Source organism: Protopterus annectens, chromosome 10.part0 (genome assembly GCF_019279795.1).
Source record: "Protopterus annectens isolate FY-2018-M chromosome 10.part0, PAN1.0, whole genome shotgun sequence".
Lineage (NCBI taxonomy): Eukaryota > Metazoa > Chordata > Ceratodontiformes > Protopteridae > Protopterus > Protopterus annectens.
The window spans coordinates 1,759,699,361-1,759,718,240 of record NC_056744.1 but is presented as its reverse complement, the minus strand read 5'-3'; the positions used below and the strand labels follow the sequence as shown (position 1 = coordinate 1,759,718,240).

Genomic DNA, 18,880 nt, shown 5'->3' with positions numbered 1-18,880 from the left:
TAAACATAGGGTCACTATATACATTAAAGGGGGGTGGTATTAGAGGCTTACACTCCTCACCCTCCTTTCCTTTAGTTTTTACATTTTAATGAGTTTTGATAAAAGTGTTTCATTGCACTGTCATGTGACCAGTCTTTGGTATACTGCAATAGATATTCAAGTATTGCTGTCACTTATAAGACCTGTATACCCTTCTATAGTGCCAGGGCACTCATGAAAAAGGACATGTCTACTGTTCTCAGTCAGAATAATCACTCAGCAAGCAAATACATAAATGATTGCTATCTCCTCTCCAAGTTATCTATTATTTTGCAACTATAAAATAAGGAAGCATTTTAAGTCCATTTCTGAGACTTTTGGAATGTTCAAAGGTCAGCCATTGAGACCCTATTACAGGGACATAAGTACTACATTGATACCTCTCAACCTCTTAGCATACGAAATCTGGACAAAGCCTAAAATAATGGGGAGGACAAAGAACCAAAAACAAAGGTAGATTTTAAATATTGCTCTTATAAACTTAGAAAGTTGCTAGAATTACAGGATTTGTGTTAGCATGCATTTTTTGAAGTATGTGAAGTCTGAAACCCAAATGCATGCCATTACTGACTGACTTCATCAGTGATTTGCCAGAAAACCACAAATGTTATTAGGAACAGACCAAAAACATGAGGCAAAAATCTGGACATTCTGCGACAATCGGACAGTTGAAAGGTATGCATGTATACAGTACTACATGTAAATATGTACATTGTTTTGCTACAAAACCATAAATTTGAGGGCCATCATCTTCAGAAACTGGGCCGGCATTCCTTAATTATTCCTTAATTATCAATACAGCTACTTGTCTTTAGTTTCAGCCGCAGATTCCAAAATGTGTAGGTTCTTCCTGTTGTTCTTTTCCTTGCATTTGCAAATTTAAGTCCCACAATGCCTTGTCTATTATTCACATTTTATTCAGTGGCCTGAATCTTTTGCTCTAAGACATATGAGTGGAAAAGAAGCTATTCTTTACCTTTTGAGCTCCACTGGTGTGTAACTGTGCTGCCAGCTACATTATAGAATCTTGTCACTACTTCAGAAATTTTCATTTCAGATTGGTTACTGTCTTCTATTCCACATAAAACCTTCACCTTATGGGTCTCAGACAGTGCAAAGAGTGAATGCTAAACCTGGAGTCACCGTAAAAAGTTCAAAGACACTCAGTCTCACTCTTTAGTCATATATTTCTCTTTGGTTAGCCAAATATGCACCACCAGGTGCCATATTTCTTTTTATTTCATACACAGCACCTCAGAAGTGCTGGAAGGTTGAATTAATTATTCAGAATCACAGAGTATGGCACTTAATATTGCCCTTTTATTACTTAGATATCCCATAATTCACAAGTACCTGCTTCTAGGGATAATTGGGAACATTTATGGAATGAAATTGCTTGGCTGCACTTAGTATGTAACTGAAAGTTGTAGGAATCAAACTCTGCTCGGTAAATTATGAGTTGATCACAGCTTATTAACCAAACAACATTTGGATGTAGCAAAGCCAATTACTGCTCATGGCTTTAATATGTGACAATATCACAGCCTGGCCACAGAGGTCCGGTTGCAAGTTTATTGGTAGGGTATGCGAGGAACCAGGATGCAAAACATAGCAGTGCAGTCTGCTAGCAGAAATAGAAAGACTTCAAGGTATCGAGGTCTTTATCCTCTCAGTGTCTCTGTTGTACTACTTTGCATAAAGCTGCAAAAAAGTAAAAGCTTCTCTTTCATACTGCAGATTCTCAGCTAGGTCACTCTACTCAACATAAAAAAATCAAGAAACAAGAAATGTCTTTCAGGCATTAAAGGAAAGCAGTTCCAAAGTGCCAAAACTGACTCACCAGCAGGATGTCTATTCACACAAAGCACAGAAGGTGGTGGTGGATCTACATAACGTCTGCTGAAGGACCCCTGTCTAGGTCGTCTAGGAAACAAAGAGCAAAACCAAAGGCAAACCATCAAATAAGCAGAAGAATTTCTTGCATCATAGGACATGGTGCATATGCAACGTTGAAACATGTCACCAAATTTTGGTTATCTGGGATTTCCTTATGGTCTAACTTACTCCTGCAATGAACGGCATTACTTTTTCACTCTCTAAAGTCATGGAGTTATATAGCAGTCTCTCCCATACCTGACATCAGTCAGCTATCAATACATAAAGAAAAATCCCATAATAAGCTACATAATTTCATTATGTACATGCTAGCTGTCATAGAAAGCAACACATTAAATTAAAACATGTATTTTCACTGCCAGGAGATAAATATGTTATGTGAATTTAGAAAAGGGATTATGCTTATTCTACCCTAGTGGGGTCACTGATGTGCCAGAAACAGCCCAGGTCACATTCCTACTGTGATTATGGCACACACTATGGCAAGCATGGGCAGCATAAGGTATCTAAATAATACAGAGTTATTTCATTTCATATCGATGCCATGTGTCCACGCATCATATTTACTAATCATGTGTGAAGTGTATGTTGCGATACAAAGCTGTAGGCTGAGTACCTTATGCAAAGAAAAAGTAAGGATATACTCCCTTCCCTGTCTGCAGTACATTGCATAAATCATCAAAAAACGTTGGTGATCACAGTTTAACCAGGTTAACAGACCTGCTCATTTAAATAATTTTGTTGAATAACACACCTTCATCCAAGTAAGATTACAAGATTTTGTTATTACCCCCCATGCACACTCTTTTTGAACTTCTGTACAGAAACAATCCATGAAGAAAAATCATTTTTATGATTTTTTTTTGCACAATTTCAAATCTCTTCCTCTTCACTGCACTACCTTCCCACCCATGTCAAATGAGACAGTTACTGCTCTGTATTCTGCCTGAGTTCGGTAGTAACTCACATTGTATCTGTGGTGTTTTGACTTTTTTTTTTTTATTCTGTTTTCTATAATATGCATGCATCTCAATTAAACTCCTGTATAATTGTATCTTTTTAATCCAATGTAGAGTATGCCGGACTTTTCTGTATGCATATAATGTTATTTGCTATGTTGTTTTATGCATTGTATTTGCACTACAGCTATATCGGCTTTGTTAAATGGGTAACAGTAACATGTACTAGGGATAATAACTATTTCTTTGTAACAGCTTTGTTAAATGAGTAACAATAACATACACTAGGGATAATAATTGTTTCTTTGTAACAGCTTTGTACAGTGGGTAACAATTACATACACTAGGGATAATAATTGTTTCTTTGTAACAGCTTTGTTAAATGGGTAACAATAACATACACTAGGGATAATAACTGCTTTTTTGTAACAGCTTTGCTAAATGGGTAACAGTAACATACACTAGGGATAATAATTGTTTCTTTGTAAGCTTTGTTCAATGGGTAACAATAACATACACTAGGGATAATAATTGTTTCTTTGTAACAGCTTTGTTAAATGGGTAACAATAACATACACTAGGGATAATAATTGTTTCTTTGTAACAGCTTTGTTCAATGGGTAACAATAACATACACTAGGAATAATAATTGTTTCTTTGTAACAGCTTTGTTAAATGGGTAACAATAACATACACTAGGGATAATAATTGTTTCTTTGTAACAGCTTTGTTCAATGGGTAACAATAACATACACTAGGGATAATTGTTTCTTTGTAATAGCTTTGTTAAATGGGTAACAATAACATACAGTAGGGATAATAATTGTTTCTTTGTAACAGCTTTGTTAAATGGGTAACAGTAACATACACTAGGGATAATAATTGTTTCTTTGTAACAGCTTTGTTCAATGGGTAACAATAACATACACTAGGGATAATAATTGTTTCTTTGTAAGCTTTGTTCAATGGGTAACAATAACATACACTAGGGATAATAATTGCTTCTTTGTAACAGCTTTGTTAAATGGGTAACAATAACATACACTAGGGATAATAATTGTTTCTTTGTAACAGCTTTGTTCAATGGGTAACAATAACATACACTAGGGATAATAATTGTTTCTTTGTAACAGCTTTGTTAAATGGGTAACAATAACATACACTAGGGATAATAATTGTTTCTTTGTAACAGCTTTGTTAAATGGGTAACAATAACATACACTAGGGATAATAATTGTTTCTTTGTAACAGCTTTGTTCAATGGGTAACAATAACATATACTAAGGATAATAATTGTTTCTTTGTAACAGCTTTGTTAAATGGGTAACAGTAAAATACACTAGGGATAATCATTGTTTCTTTGTAACAGCTTTGTTCAATGGGTAACAATAACATACACTAGGGATAATAATTGTTTCTTTGTAACAGCTTTGTTCAATGGGTAACAATAACATACACTAGGGATAATAATTGTTTCTTTGTAACAGCTTTGTTAAATGGGTAATAATAACATACACTAGGGATAATAATTGTTTCTTTGTAAGAGTGATATTGGAACATTCAACCAGACCATTATCATATAAAAGATGTATTTTTCGCAGTTATTTTTAAGCCAGTCAGCTAAAAAAACAAATCAAAATCTGGTTCCATCATTTAGCAAAGACTGAACACAACTGGGTATACATGTGAAAAACATTAGATGTGTTTTAAAATCTTTTTAAGGATATTGTTTTAATTTTTCAAACAGGGAATTCCTGTCTGTAATTTTTGAATCTTCTCAGTAATTCTTCAAATATGGAAAGCCTGCCTGTAATATTTGGATCTGCTCATTGCATTTTTGTTTGTGTATTCTTATTTCAGTATCTGAATTAAACTGGGTCTATATCACGTAGTCGAAGTTCTGTAAGTTTGAACACCATATGTTCGAACCTATATGTTCGAACTTACAGAATTTCGAACACATAAAAAAAAAAAAAAAAAAAACAGAAAAGAAAAGAAAATGAAGGGTTGTAAGCAGGGGGCCAAGACCCCCTGCACCCCCCACCTCCCATTCTTTAAATATACCAACTCCAAGACTGCACTACAATGCGGTAAAGGGAATTTTTCCTTTGCTGCACTGTAGCGTGGTCCTGGAGTTGGTATATTTAAATAGCGGGGGGTGTGGGGGTGCATGGGAGCTTGCTCCCCTGCTTACAACTGTCAGGAAGTTGTTCCGCTCATGGGCCTCAAACATGTAATCCCACCAGCCAAGTTACATTTAGTCATACACTGAATTCTAAATAGATCTGGAGGTTAAAATGTTGCTTCCCATAATGCAAACACTACTTTTGTGATTGAAATTACAAAGGCATATTGTCTATGGGGCTAGCACAAACCACAATTTAGGTATGATACCTATTTTTGTTTTAATTTGAAAGTCTTATAGCGTACAATATGCCCTTAAGATGGTTACCTCAATCAACCTACTTTTCTTGGAAAGAATTCTAACAGGGACGGTTCTAATTTATCAAGAGTTATGCTGCAAACTAAGACAGGGTAAAAGCTTTTCTTGCAATACGTCTGTTTTAAAAAATTTTTTTTTCTTTTTTCTGTGGGCTGCACTTAACATTTTGTGTCTTTTTAATAAATCCAGTTAGATAATTTTAAGTAAAACAATTTTATATTTTACTGTAGTCACTTGTGATTGTCTAACATATTTACAGTGAATAAACATGCTTACACTAAAAACTAAGTAAATTAGAGCTTTTGGAGTTTCTGTCATCTAAAGAGTAAAACTCAACTACTTAATCAGTAAAGGGCATATTGTGACACTTATAACAAGTCTCTTGTACTGTTAGCGTAGACTGTTCTTGTTTTTCTCTTCCTAGGGATTATTTTGTCTGGGGTAGTGAATTTCCTAGTACAGACAAGTCTGTGTACTTGGTAAAGGTATAACCAAAACTTCTGATTTGTGTGCATACATGTCAATTTGTGTGTGTGTGTGTGTGTGTGTGTGTGTGTGTGTGTGTGTGTGAGTGCACATGAGTGTATCTGCCTGTCTGTGCATGTGTGTGTGTGTGTGTGTGTGTGTGTGTGTGTGTGTGTGTGTGTGTGTGTGTGTGTGTGTATGTTTATGCATGTATGTGTGTGCATATGCATGTGTCAGTGTGTATCTTTGTGGTACGTGTGTGTCTGTGTTTGTGCATGTTTGTGTGTGTGTGTGTGTGTGTGTGTGTGTGTGTGTGTGTGTGTGTGTGTGTGTGTGTGTTCGTACACAAGTATGTACATGTCTGGATGTGTAATTGTGCAACACCAAGTTATCTGGGATCTGTTGTCACTTGGTTTGTATGTTAATCATATTTTGTGTATGACTGGAACACGAGCAGCTCTGGTCACTGATTACTCACATTGCTATGCTCAATCAGATATTAATACTTACTAGCAGAGGAAATTAAATTCTATTTCTCTTTCAAAAATGTGTAATTCTTTCCTGAGCAGAGATAGAAGTAAAAATACTGCTCAGCACAGCATCTCTGACAACTCTGGAAGCAGTGGTGAGGACAGAACTTCGGTCCTAATAGGAATCCTTCACATTAAAGATAAAACATAAGTATGATGTGTATTAGCCTGTTATACTACATTTCTAAGTGTTATTTTTCCTTTGATAGAGAAGAAAACAAGTTAAATAATATATGGCTGGTGGGTCAAACTGGAAATGAAATACACGTGCTACTGAAATGTTTCAGATTTGTGCTTACCATGAACAGGAAATCAATATTATTTCCTTTAAAAAGTGCTATAAAAGTGAAACTATGATCCATAGCATTCTGCACAAAAAATGAAAATATTAATGGTGTTACTTGTAGAATTTTTCTAGATTTAATGTACTTACTTACTGATTTAGATATTGATTTATAGATAAATATTGTTGTAAAGTAAACCTGGGCTAATTCTTGTGTCTGATGGAGGGCTTAGGGGGCAATTATAGGGCTGTAGGGCATGTAAGGATGAGAGACATAGTAAAAAAAAAGAAAAGACGCAGCACAGAGTGAGAGTTTTTCTCTGTGATCCTGGTTGCTACAGCCCTTGGCTGATCCAACAGCCAGAGAGCTGCAGATGAGAATAAAGTGAGTGAAATTTGCCAGCTCAGCACTTTTTGCAATGGATACAGGTGGTTCACTGTGCCATTTGTTATCTACTGGTATATTATCAGGCATATAAACTGGGCTAACAGAAAACAACAGAGCAAGAAGCATGCTCATCGCAGTGAATACACTCAATATGCCCTCTGTGCTCTCAGGGAGGGTGCGGCAGAAAAGGACTGGCTACCAAATGATTAATGAGAATAAATGGACAGCACAGGTGGCTAGACAACACTGTAACTGAAGCCAGACAGTTGGATGAATGAAAAAAAAAACAATAGATTTTTTTAGGTGGAACCTTGATTATTCAGGAACAAGTTCACATCAGAGACTACAACATATAACTTTTTAAAGTAAAGCATCCATAACATTGGCCACAGCAAGGAGGAACAAAGCTAGATTTCTGATGCATGACTATTTCAAACCAAATTTGTCACATGGGGGAGTTTTTGCTTTGCCATTGAAGTAGTAATTTAGACTTAGATTCTAAAGTATGATGCAAGGGGGATCTCACCCCAGCACTACTAAAATTATATACACCTACTCTGAGTTTGCACTGAAGAGGAGAAAAGGGAAATAGCCTTTGTTGCTGAAAGGTGTTTTGGGATACTGTGCAATCTACTGACAGTCAAAAACATTTCTATTAATAGCTTGACTGCATCCCGAGGAAAGTCATACCTCATTTAAAGAGAACATATTTGGTAAAGGTTACTTACAACTGTTATGAAGAAAATTATATCTGGAACAGAGGCAACAGATATTACAGAGGTTATAAGATTACCAAAATAATTTTGCCTAACTGTCTCATGTGTCATTCTGCTATGCCGGTGTGCTCTCTGATTTCTGTTGCCTTTCCAACTTGCATCATGCTAGGGAATGGCAGCTCATATGCATCAACTGCTGTATAATTTTAAATATAATTTTAAAAGTTTTTGTGGACCACTAAGGCAGCACAGTTCTTGATTTGTCATTTGTCTTACAAGGACCACTAAGGTAGTAAAAATAATAGTTTATTGCCAAAGGTTCATGGCCATTGGGTTTGTCAACTCAATGTAACAAATCAGTGTGTGTAACAGAGATGCAGTATGCACCTATGTGTAACAGAGACACGATATGCACCTGCATGTGACAGAGACACAATAGGAACCCATCCTCTATCAGACATCAAGAATTATAATGCATTCAATTATCAGCTTTTTTGTGTAATTCCCTCCCCAAAATGAAGAAAACCAGTATTTCTGACCTTTTTCCATATAGTAGAAATTGCATTTTTTAGTAACTGTACGAATCGCAGCTTAACGAATGTACAAATCATAGCTTCAGTAAGGTTATATGTTAAACTAGTTGTTTCAGTAAGGTATGAACTGACAACAACAGAACAAAAAAGTGATAAAGAAAGAGAAAAGGGCAGAAAAGGAAGGAGACAATCATTTACATAAGCACTATATCAGTGAAACTCAGATATTAAACTTACGCAGCTGGCAGCCAGAAACGTATAGATGGTTGATTGCCTGAAAAATACAGAGAGATTTATTAGAACAGCATTACTTTTATTCCAATTATATTTGTAGAAAACACAAAGCACTACTGTTAATTAAGTCTACTTATAATATTTAAGCTCTCAGATGTTCTGATATCAGAGTCTAAACCTGCAGTCCTCTGATATGAAACTGCAAATTCTTTATTTAGTCAGTTAGATACTAACCTTTTTGTTACATGATAATGTAATCTGACTTCATCAGTTTGCCATGTCACTGTCCAGCTGGCTGTCCAGTAATGTCAGGGAACAGATTATTTTTTGAAGTCACAAACCATCTATTCTGCCCTTTAATGTCAGACATAAATTTTTTGCAATGTGATAGTAGTGCTTGACTTATATGTCTCTTGGGTTTACAGGTTAGTTATCACATTTTCCAATATGAAACTTTAGTGGTCACAGTATGAATGTTCATATGAATAAGATGGTATCAGTAGACCAAAGAACCATCATGGTGGACCAACAAGGGTCTATATTACATCACTGAACACTTAAAAAAGTGAACAATGATTAATCGACCCCATGTAAGTGAAACCTCAGAACAGCAATTTTTTCCAAGGGAAAAAAAATTGCTATTCTAAAAAAAAAAAAAAAAAAAAAAACATAAAACATTACATAATGTGGGGGGCTATGCCCTCCACATCCTCCCACAAAACCCCTACTTAAATATACCAACTCCGAGATTGCACTGCAGTGCTGAAAATGGCAAAGTAACAGAAGGGGCCAAACAAATTATTTCACAAGGAAAGAATTTGCTTAAAAGCCACTTCGCTATTTTGCCTTTTCATTCTTTTATGTTCGATCAAGACGCATTCGACAGAATGCATCTTCTATCATGTAATAGGAGTCCGACCATCAATTGCAGCTGTACCTTGTTTCCCTATCTTTCACCCATCCAGAATAATGTAAATGCATGTATTGATTGGCATTAAAATAGCTTTCAGTACCAGGTTTTTTCAAGGGCATGATAGCCATCCCAATCAGAAGTAGGCATTTAAGCCAACCATACATTTTCCGGACCCCAGTTGGTGGGTAATTCCTTCTTCTTTCAGCCTTCTCATTTAACTCTACGCCATCTGACTGCTGACAGTTTGGTAAAGGACTCAAGGGTTAATTGATGAAGTAGCAGTTAACTATTGATTCAGCAAAATATGAGTGAACTACTGCAGCCATCAACACATGCACATAAACGCACACACACACACACACACACACACACACACACACACACACACACACACACACACACACGCACAAGCACAAATACGCACAAACACACACACACACAAAAAATATATATAAATATATATATATATATATATATATATATATATATATATATATATATATATTTCTGTATGTAGGTCAATATACCCCTACACCTCTAAGAATATTAAACCTATGGTTATAGAGAAAACTCTTGTACTCCTACAGTTCAACGAACTCGATCCTAACACTGCAGCTCCCTGCAAAAAAAGAACCGACTAGTTGATATTAATGTTGTTTTTAGTCAATGAGAGTTCCATCAGTTACTAACAGTGCTTATTATAGGGTGATATCAGATCTGTAGTAGGCCCCATGAGAATATTTTCAGTGAAATTTGATTCCAATGTTCCCTTGTGAAGAGTCCAGATGCAGGTGATGCCGCAAATCAACAAATCTCTTTCACTGATTTCCATTTACCATAACATTTGCCTTAAAGAAAAGAGAAAAATCATTTTTAAATGGTAGTGTGAGACGCTTTACCCCAACGATTCCTCCTAAGTTAATTTTGATTAACTCCATTTTCTAGTATTGACAATGATGCAAGCTGGTGAAGGAGGTCTACTGAAGTAATGATCTTCGGGGTGTGATTTTTGAACTCCAAATTTTCATCCATCAGGATGAATATTATGTGATTCCAATTTTCCACCAACATGCAGGTTCGGAGTATCATTGATGTATTCACAGTTAGTGCCCTCCCCATTTCCATGCTGCAAACAGCTTGGTGGTCTCCTCTGCACACTGTCCACGTTAGATCTGTAATACCTCTGTATTCACAGTTAGTGCCCTCCGCATTTCCATGCTTCGAACAGCTTGGTGGTCTCCTCTGCACACTGTCCACGTTAGATCTGTAATACCTCCGTATTCACAGTTAGTGCCCTCCCCATTTCCATGCTGCAAACAGCTTGGTGGTCTCCTCTGCACACTGTCCATGTTAGATCTGTAATACCTCCGTATTCACAGTTAGTACCCTCCCCATTTCCATGCTGCAAACAGCTTGGTGGTCTCCTCTGCACACTGTCCACGTTAGATCTGTAATACCTCTGTATTCACAGTTAGTGCCCTCCCCATTTCCATGCTGCAAACAGCTTGGTGGTCTCCTCTGCACACTGTCCATGTTAGATCTGTAATACCTCCGTATTCACAGTTAGTGCCCTCCCCATTTCCATGCTTCGAACAGCTTGGTGGTCTCCTCTGCACACTGTCCACGTTAGATCTGTAATACCTCCGTATTCACAGTTAGTGCCCTCCCCATTTCCATGCTTCGAACAGCTTGGTGGTCTCCTCTGCACACTGTCCACGTTAGATCTGTAATACCTCCGTATTCACAGTTAGTGCCCTCCACATTTCCATGCTGCGAACAGCTTGGTGGTCTCCTCTGCACACTGTCCATGTTAGATCTGTATTACCTCTGTATTCACAGTTAGTGCCCTCCGCATTTCCATGCTGCGAACAGCTTGGTGGTCTCCTCTGCACACTGTCCACGTTAGATCTGTAATACCTCCTAAACTGTCTGCAAGTGTAGACTTTGCATTGTCATTTAGTACGGCTTTAGCTCTTGTGACATCCATTCCCTTAATTAGTCTGGTCGCATTCTTTTTCACCTTCTTGACCATGTTAATATTTTAATCCCTCTGTGGACAGAAGATGTGAATACAGTACTCCAGCTCTGGTTAGACCTCTGATCTGCAAAGGATACAATAACCTCCCTGTTCCTGGAATCCATTGTCCTGTGGATATGGCCTAGAATCTTCCTGACCTTGGCTATAGCGTGTCACCTGGTGCGTTTCTGCTCATTTCTGAATTGTGTTTTTAGGGACACTCCTGCCAGTATTCTACTCTGTGATCATTAGTGCCAAAGTGAAACATTTTAAATTCCCTACTTTAAACAAACACTACTATAATAACAGAACAAGAGACATAAACCTGCTTTGGGACAGTATTCCACTCTGTAATCATTAGTGCCAAAGTGAAACATTTTAAATTCCCTACTTTAAACAAACACTACTACAATAACAGAACAAGAGACATAAACCTGCTTTGGGACAGTATTCCACTCTGTAATCATTAGTGCCAAAGTGAAACATTTTAAATTCCCTACTTTAAACAAACACTACTACAATAACAGAACAAGAGACATAAACCTGCTTTGGGACAGTATTCCACTCTGTAATCATTAGTGCCAAAGTGAAACATTTTAAATCCCCTACTTTAAACAAGCACTACTACAATAACAGAACAACAGACATAAACCTGCTTTGGGACAGTATTCCACTCTCTAATCATTAGTGCCAAAGTGAAACATTTTAAATTCCCTACTTTAAACAAACACTACTACAATAACAGAACAAGAGACATAAACCTGCTTTGGGACAGTATTCCACTCTGTAATCATTAGTGCCAAAGTGAAACATTTTAAATTCCCTAATTTAAACAAACACTACTACAATAACAGAACAAGAGACATAAACCTGCTTTGGGACAGTATTCCACTCTGTAATCATTAGTGCCAAAGTGAAACATTTTAAATTCCCTACTTTAAACAAACACTACTACAATAACAGAACAAGAGACATAAACCTGCTTTGGGAGATCAATAAAACAAGGTAAAGAGACAGACATGTTACTACTCCATTCTCCCCTCTAGAACAGATTCCCCCTGCAGATAAAGCAGTGTGATGCAGTATCTTACTTCAAATGGGGATCTGGATAATTTGATAGCTATTCAGAAATTCAAAAGCAAAAACATGTAGTACCACAGCCATATGCAGCTCTGTATAAATAAGTAAAAAAAAAACGCATGAAAACAAACAAACAAAAGAGATATAGTGCAATCACCAAAAACTTAAATGACTTTATTAACAAACCTGCATATCTTTCAGGACCAATTCTCTTTTAATGCATGAATAGTAAACAGCAAAAACAGTCTATTTATAGTGACCTCATCATTAATTATCCAATAAATCAATCAAAATATCAATTAAATACATTCATTAAATATACACACATGTAAACAGTATATATATCTACCTGTATATATATATATATATATATATATATATATATATATATATATATATATATATATATATATACACACACACACACACACACACACACACACACACACACACACACACACACACACACACACACACACACATATACATATGAAAATCATTTATATAAAAAGTGTTGATAGCAGCCCAATAGCATTCACCCCATGTCTGACTGACCCTGGCCTTTCTTGAGAATGGTGGCACAGTCTAGATTGGGAACTGGAAAGGCGTAATGATCGTACGACTCCGTAACCTTGAACTTCCTACAATTGCTGTACTTCTCAGCCCACTCGGCCAGGCTCTTCAGGCCCTTTTTGAAGGTTAGTTCCCCAGTTCCATTGTTCCCTTTTAATTTTATTAACAAACAGGTTGTAGTCAAATCCCTTTATTAAGTTTGGTACAAGGATGTCAGCTCTGGACCTAGGACTGACCACCTATGAAAGACCTAACCAGTTCACTTTCATTTGCTGCGGTCCTCCTAATTATTATTGTTTTTTGCTTTTTGTAGTTTAGTCACCCTTCTACCAATTTAGTCAACTTTTTTTTCATATTCCACATGTTTTTCATTTGCTTTTTAGTCTCCTGTGAGAGACTTAAGTCAAACGTTTTACTCATGTCAAGCTATACACCATCATAGAGGTATAACTCACTATTCTGGTGTCCAGTGCCATTTTCTCTGTCCACAGCTAGTAAGGTTTGGCTTTATTGGCCTGAATGTGTCCATAAGAAACTTAAAAAGAAAAAAGTCACAGGCATTCAGAACTCATATAGTTGAAAAACCTGATGTCCTTAAGGGGTCATTTGTATTTATTCCATGTGCCTTTAATACAAGACTTTTAAGGAATCACACAGTGGAAACTCTAGCTTGGATAGATTTTTCTTGTAGTTTTTACAGCTTGAAAACTAGTAGACAAAGGGAAGAGCCAGCCCTTTTTATTAATTAATTTATTAATTTATTTTGACAAAGAGCCACTCAGCTCTTTTCAAGGCCCAACAGTGTTGCTCTTTTTTGAGAATAAGTAATACAAATTTTCTTATTTTACTGAGCTGGGCTTAAACGGTTTTAGAGTAGTAATTTCAGGTAGAATGTACAGACAATTACTATATTCAATGTTGCTTCGTCTCCCCTGACTTTTATTTTCCATGGAGCATATAGTTACAACCCCATAAAAAAACTGCCTAGGGTGTGCTGTGCTTATTAATGCTGACTTCCTTTTCTTTACTCTGTGTGATACTGACTTCTTTTCTTTACTCTGCATGATACTGACTTCCTTTTCTTCACTCTGTGTGATACTGACTTCCTTTTCTTCACTCTGTGTGATACTGACTTCTTTTCTTTACTCTGTGTGATACTGACTTCCTTTTCTTCACTCTGTGTGATACTGACTTCCTTTTCTTTACTCTGTGTGATACTGACTTCCTTTTCTTCACTCTGTGTGATACTGACTTCCTTTTCTTCACTCTGTGTGATACTGACTTCTTTTCTTTACTCTGCATGATACTGACTTCCTTTTCTTCACTCTGTGTGATACTGACTTCTTTTCTTTACTCTGTGTGATACTGACTTCCTTTTCTTCACTCTGTGTGATACTGACTTCTTTTCTTTACTCTGCGTGATACTGACTTCCTTTTCTTCACTCTGTGTGATACTGACTTCTTTTCTTTACTCTGCATGATACTGACTTCCTTTTCTTTACTCTGTGTGATACTGACTTCTTTTCTTTACTCTGCGTGATACTGACTTCCTTTTCTTTACTCTGTGTGATACTGACTTCTTTTCTTTACTCCGTGTGATACTGACTTCCTTTTCTTTACTCCGTGTGATACTGACTTCTTTTCTTTACTCTGTGTGATACTGACTTCCTTTTCTTCACTCTGTGTGATACTGACTTCTTTTCTTTACTCTGCGTGATACTGACTTCCTTTTCTTCACTCTGTGTGATACTGACTTCTTTTTCTTTACTCCATGTGATACTGACTTCCTTTTCTTTACTCCATGTGATACTGACTTCTTTTCTTTACTCTGTGTGATACTGACTTCCTTTTCTTCACTCTGTGTGATACTGACTTCTTTTCTTTACTCCATGTGATACTGACTTCCTTTTCTTTACTCCGTGTGATACTGACTTCTTTTCTTTACTCTGTGTGATACTGACTTCCTTTTCTTCACTCTGTGTGATACTGACTTATTTTCTTTACTCTGCGTGATACTGACTTCCTTTTCTTCACTCTGTATGATACCGACTTCTTTTCTTTACTCTGTGTGATACTGACTTCCTTTTCTTCACTCTGTGTGATACTGACTTCTTTTCTTTACTCTGCATGATACTGACTTCCTTTTCTTTACCAAAAATGAAGAAACACCAGCAAATGGACTCCAGGAAGCAACCAGCTGAAGAAATGAAACAAATGCCACGAGTTTACCTAGGTTTCGTCTTTAATCCGACTTCATCAGAACACAACTGATACAAGTAAAAAGCAACCTTATATACACACTTAAAAAGTGACATCATCAATGATCAATTTGTCAATTAAGTAATTAATGATTAATGTGAAGGCCAGCATTCAAAATAAAAGCAACAGTACAAACTTCACTGGAAAAGTGTATGCAATGCATGAATTAAAAACAGCCCAAAAAAAGAACTAAATTACAACAATTCATGATGAACATTAAATGTAAAAACAGACACCACTATAAGTAAAATTGATGTAAATATACTTTAAATATTACATTTATTAAACATAAGTAAAATTCAACCCAATATGTTTCTTAATTTTAAAATGGGCATAATACTAATGCAGTCATTAATGCCTGGATGTTCTAATGCATTAAGTTTCAACTGCCATTTCATCTCACCTATGTCTAAGTGCACATCACTCTGTGTAATTCTGACTTCCTTTTCTTTACTTCATCTGATACTGACTTCATTTCTTTACTCCGTGTGATACTGACTTCCTTTTCTTTACTCTGTGTGATACTGACTTCCTTTTCTTTACTCTGTGTGATACTGACTTCCTTTTCTTTACTCTGTGTGATGTTGTTTACAATCATTATATCCTGTGTGAGTCAAGAAACTTGAAAATGGAGAAACTGCTTCAGGTAAATACAAAATAAGGGGTCTATAAGGGGAAGGTTTTGCCCCTTTCCTGTTCTTATCAATGTCTCTCTCAGTGCATCTTGGTATACTTTTAGGTTTACCAGTATCCATCAGCACTGCTGTTTGTAAAACATTTTTTAAAGAAAATTGGGATGGTTAAAATGTTCCTCCTGATACTGCTTCATGGTGCTAGGTCTCATCTCATCACCTAGAAGTACACCACTTTCTTAGAATGGCAGGCAATGGGTTTTTAATTCTAAAACATTTGCCCTCTCTTCAGATTTTAGAGATTCCACCAGGTATGCCCTGTCCCATCATAGTTACTTGCCCTATAAGGTATATCTCATCAACAAAAATGCATTGCCATTACTGGATTCTAACACCAGTAATGCCCACAGCACTCCTGAGTGCGTGTGTGTGTGTGTGCATGTGTGTGTGTGTGTGTGTGTGTGTGTGTGTGTGTGTGTGTGTGTGTGTGTGTGTGTGCGTGTGTGAGTGTGCTATCCTTCAGATGAGATGTTGAACTAAGGCCCCATTTCTTGAGCCGGTGGTAGCTCAGCTGGATATAAAAGATCCCACGGCACCTATTGAAAACAGTACAGGAAGTTCCATGATACCTAGTCAAATTTCCCCTAGCAGTATAAATACCACCTCGAGTCTCCCCTGAAAAGAGGCCACTAGCCTAGCGGGACTAATCAGGTCAGTAAAAGATAAATAAATAAAATAAATAAAATCTTTATGAAAGCATTATATAATGCAGAAAGTGTTGGGAGGATTAGAAATACCTCTTGTGGTATTAATTAGTACATAAGTACATCACCTTTGGGAGGGAATTAGGCAGGGAAAGAACAGACAAGAAATAATATGGAATGATCTGGATATATTTTGACAGTAATTTAGAAAATATGATCTTAAAAGATTGGTATGAAAAAATAATGTGAAGATATTTGTTTCTAGTAGCTACAGGGCAAAGGGTGAATATAAAAAGGAGGTGGGGTATATAGGTAAGAATACATGGCAAGGGGTGAATATAAAAAGGAGGTGTGGTATATAGGTAAGAATACATGGCAAGGAGTGAATATGAAAAGGAGGTGGGGTATATAGGTAAGAATACATGGCAAGGGGTGAATATAAAAAGGAGATGAGGTATATAGGTAAGAATACATGGCAAGGGGTGAATATAAAAAGGAGGTAGGGTATATAGGTAAGAATACATGGCAAGGGGTGAATATAAAAAGGAGGTGGGGTATATAGGTAAGAATACATGGCAAGGGGTGAATATGAAAAGGAGGTGGGGTATATAGGTAAGAATACATGGCAAGGGGTGAATATGAAAAGGAGGTGGGGTATATAGGTAAGAATACATGGCAAGGGGTGAATATAAAAAGGAGGTGGGGTATATAGGTAAGAATACATGGCAAGGGGTGAATATGAAAAGGAGGTGGGGTATATAGGTAGGAATACATGGCAAGGGGTGAATATGAAAAGGAGGTGGGGTATATAGGTAAGAATACATGGCAAGGGGTGAATATAAAAAGGAGGTGGGGTATATAGGTAAGAATACATGGCAAGGGGTGAATATGAAAAGGAGGTGGGGTATATAGGTAAGAATACATGGCAAGGGGTGAATATGAAAAGGAGGTGGGGTATATAGGTAAGAATACATGGCAAGGGGTGAATATGAAAAGGAGGTGGGGTATATAAGTAAGAATACATGGCAAGGGGTGAATATAAAAAGGAGGTGGGGTATATAGGTAAGAATACATGGCAAGGGGTGAATATAAAAAGGAGGTGGGGTATATAGGTAAGAATACATGGCAAAGGGTGATAATTAAAAGGAGGTGGGGTATATAGTTAAGAATACATGGCAAGGGGTGAATATAAAAAGGAGGTGGGGTATATAGGTAAGAATACATGGCAAGGGGTGAATATGAAAAGGAGGTGGAGTATATAGGTAAGAATACATGGCAAGGGGTGAATATGAAAAGGAGGTGGGGTATATAGGTAAGAATACATGGCAAGGGGTGAATATGAAAAGGAGGTGGGGTATATAGGTAAGAATACATGGCAAGGGGTGAATATGAAAAGGAGGTGGGGTATATAGGTAAGAATACATGACAAGGGGTGAATATAAAAAGGAGGTGGGGTATATAGGTAAGAATACATGGCAAGGGGTGAATATGAAAAGGAGGTACGGTATATAGGTAAGAATACATGGCAAGGGGTGAATATAAAAAGGAGGTGGGGTATATAGGTAAGAATACATGGCAAGGGGTGAATATGAAAAGGAGGTGGGGTATATAGGTAAGAATACATGGCAAGGGGTGAATATTAAAAGGAGGTGGGGTATATAGTTAAGAATACATGGCAAGGGGTGAATATGAAAAGGAGGTGGGGTATATAGGTAAGAATACATGGCAAGGGGTGAATATGAAAAGGAGGTGGAGTATATAGGTAAGAATACATGGCAAGGGGTGAATATGAAAAGGAGGTGGGGTATATAGGTAAGAATACATGGCAAGGGGTGAATATGAAAAGGAGGTGGGCTATATAGGTAAGAATACATGGCAAGGGGTGAATATGAAAAGGAGGTGGGGTATATAGGTAAGAATACATGACAAGGGGTGAATATAAAAAGGAGGTAGGGTATATAGGTAAGAATACATGGCAAGGGGTGAATATGAAAAGGAGGTGTGGTATATAGGTAAGAATACATGGCAGGGGGTGAATATAAAAAGGTGGTGGGGTATATAGGTAAGAATACATGGCAAGGGGTGAATATAAAAAGGAGGTGGGGTATATAGGTAAGAATATATGGCAAGGGGTGAATATAAAAAGGAGGTGGGGTATATAGGTAAGAATACATTGCAAGGGGTGAATATGAAAAGGAGGTGGGGTATATAGGTAA

The 18,880-nt window shown here is 36.9% G+C and overlaps 1 long non-coding RNA gene across 1 annotated transcript in view; it reads right to left on the bottom strand.

The window, feature by feature from the left end:
• Nucleotides 1–1,876: 1,876 nt before the first annotated feature.
• LOC122813989 overlaps nt 1,877–18,880 on the bottom strand; it is a 241,157-nt gene continuing 224,153 nt past the window's right edge. The window contains exons 4-5 of the long non-coding RNA XR_006366754.1: nt 8,490–8,526; nt 1,877–1,962 (exon numbers count right to left, since the gene is read on the bottom strand). This is a non-coding gene — a long non-coding RNA (uncharacterized LOC122813989). The remainder of the gene's footprint in view (nt 1,963–8,489; nt 8,527–18,880) is intronic.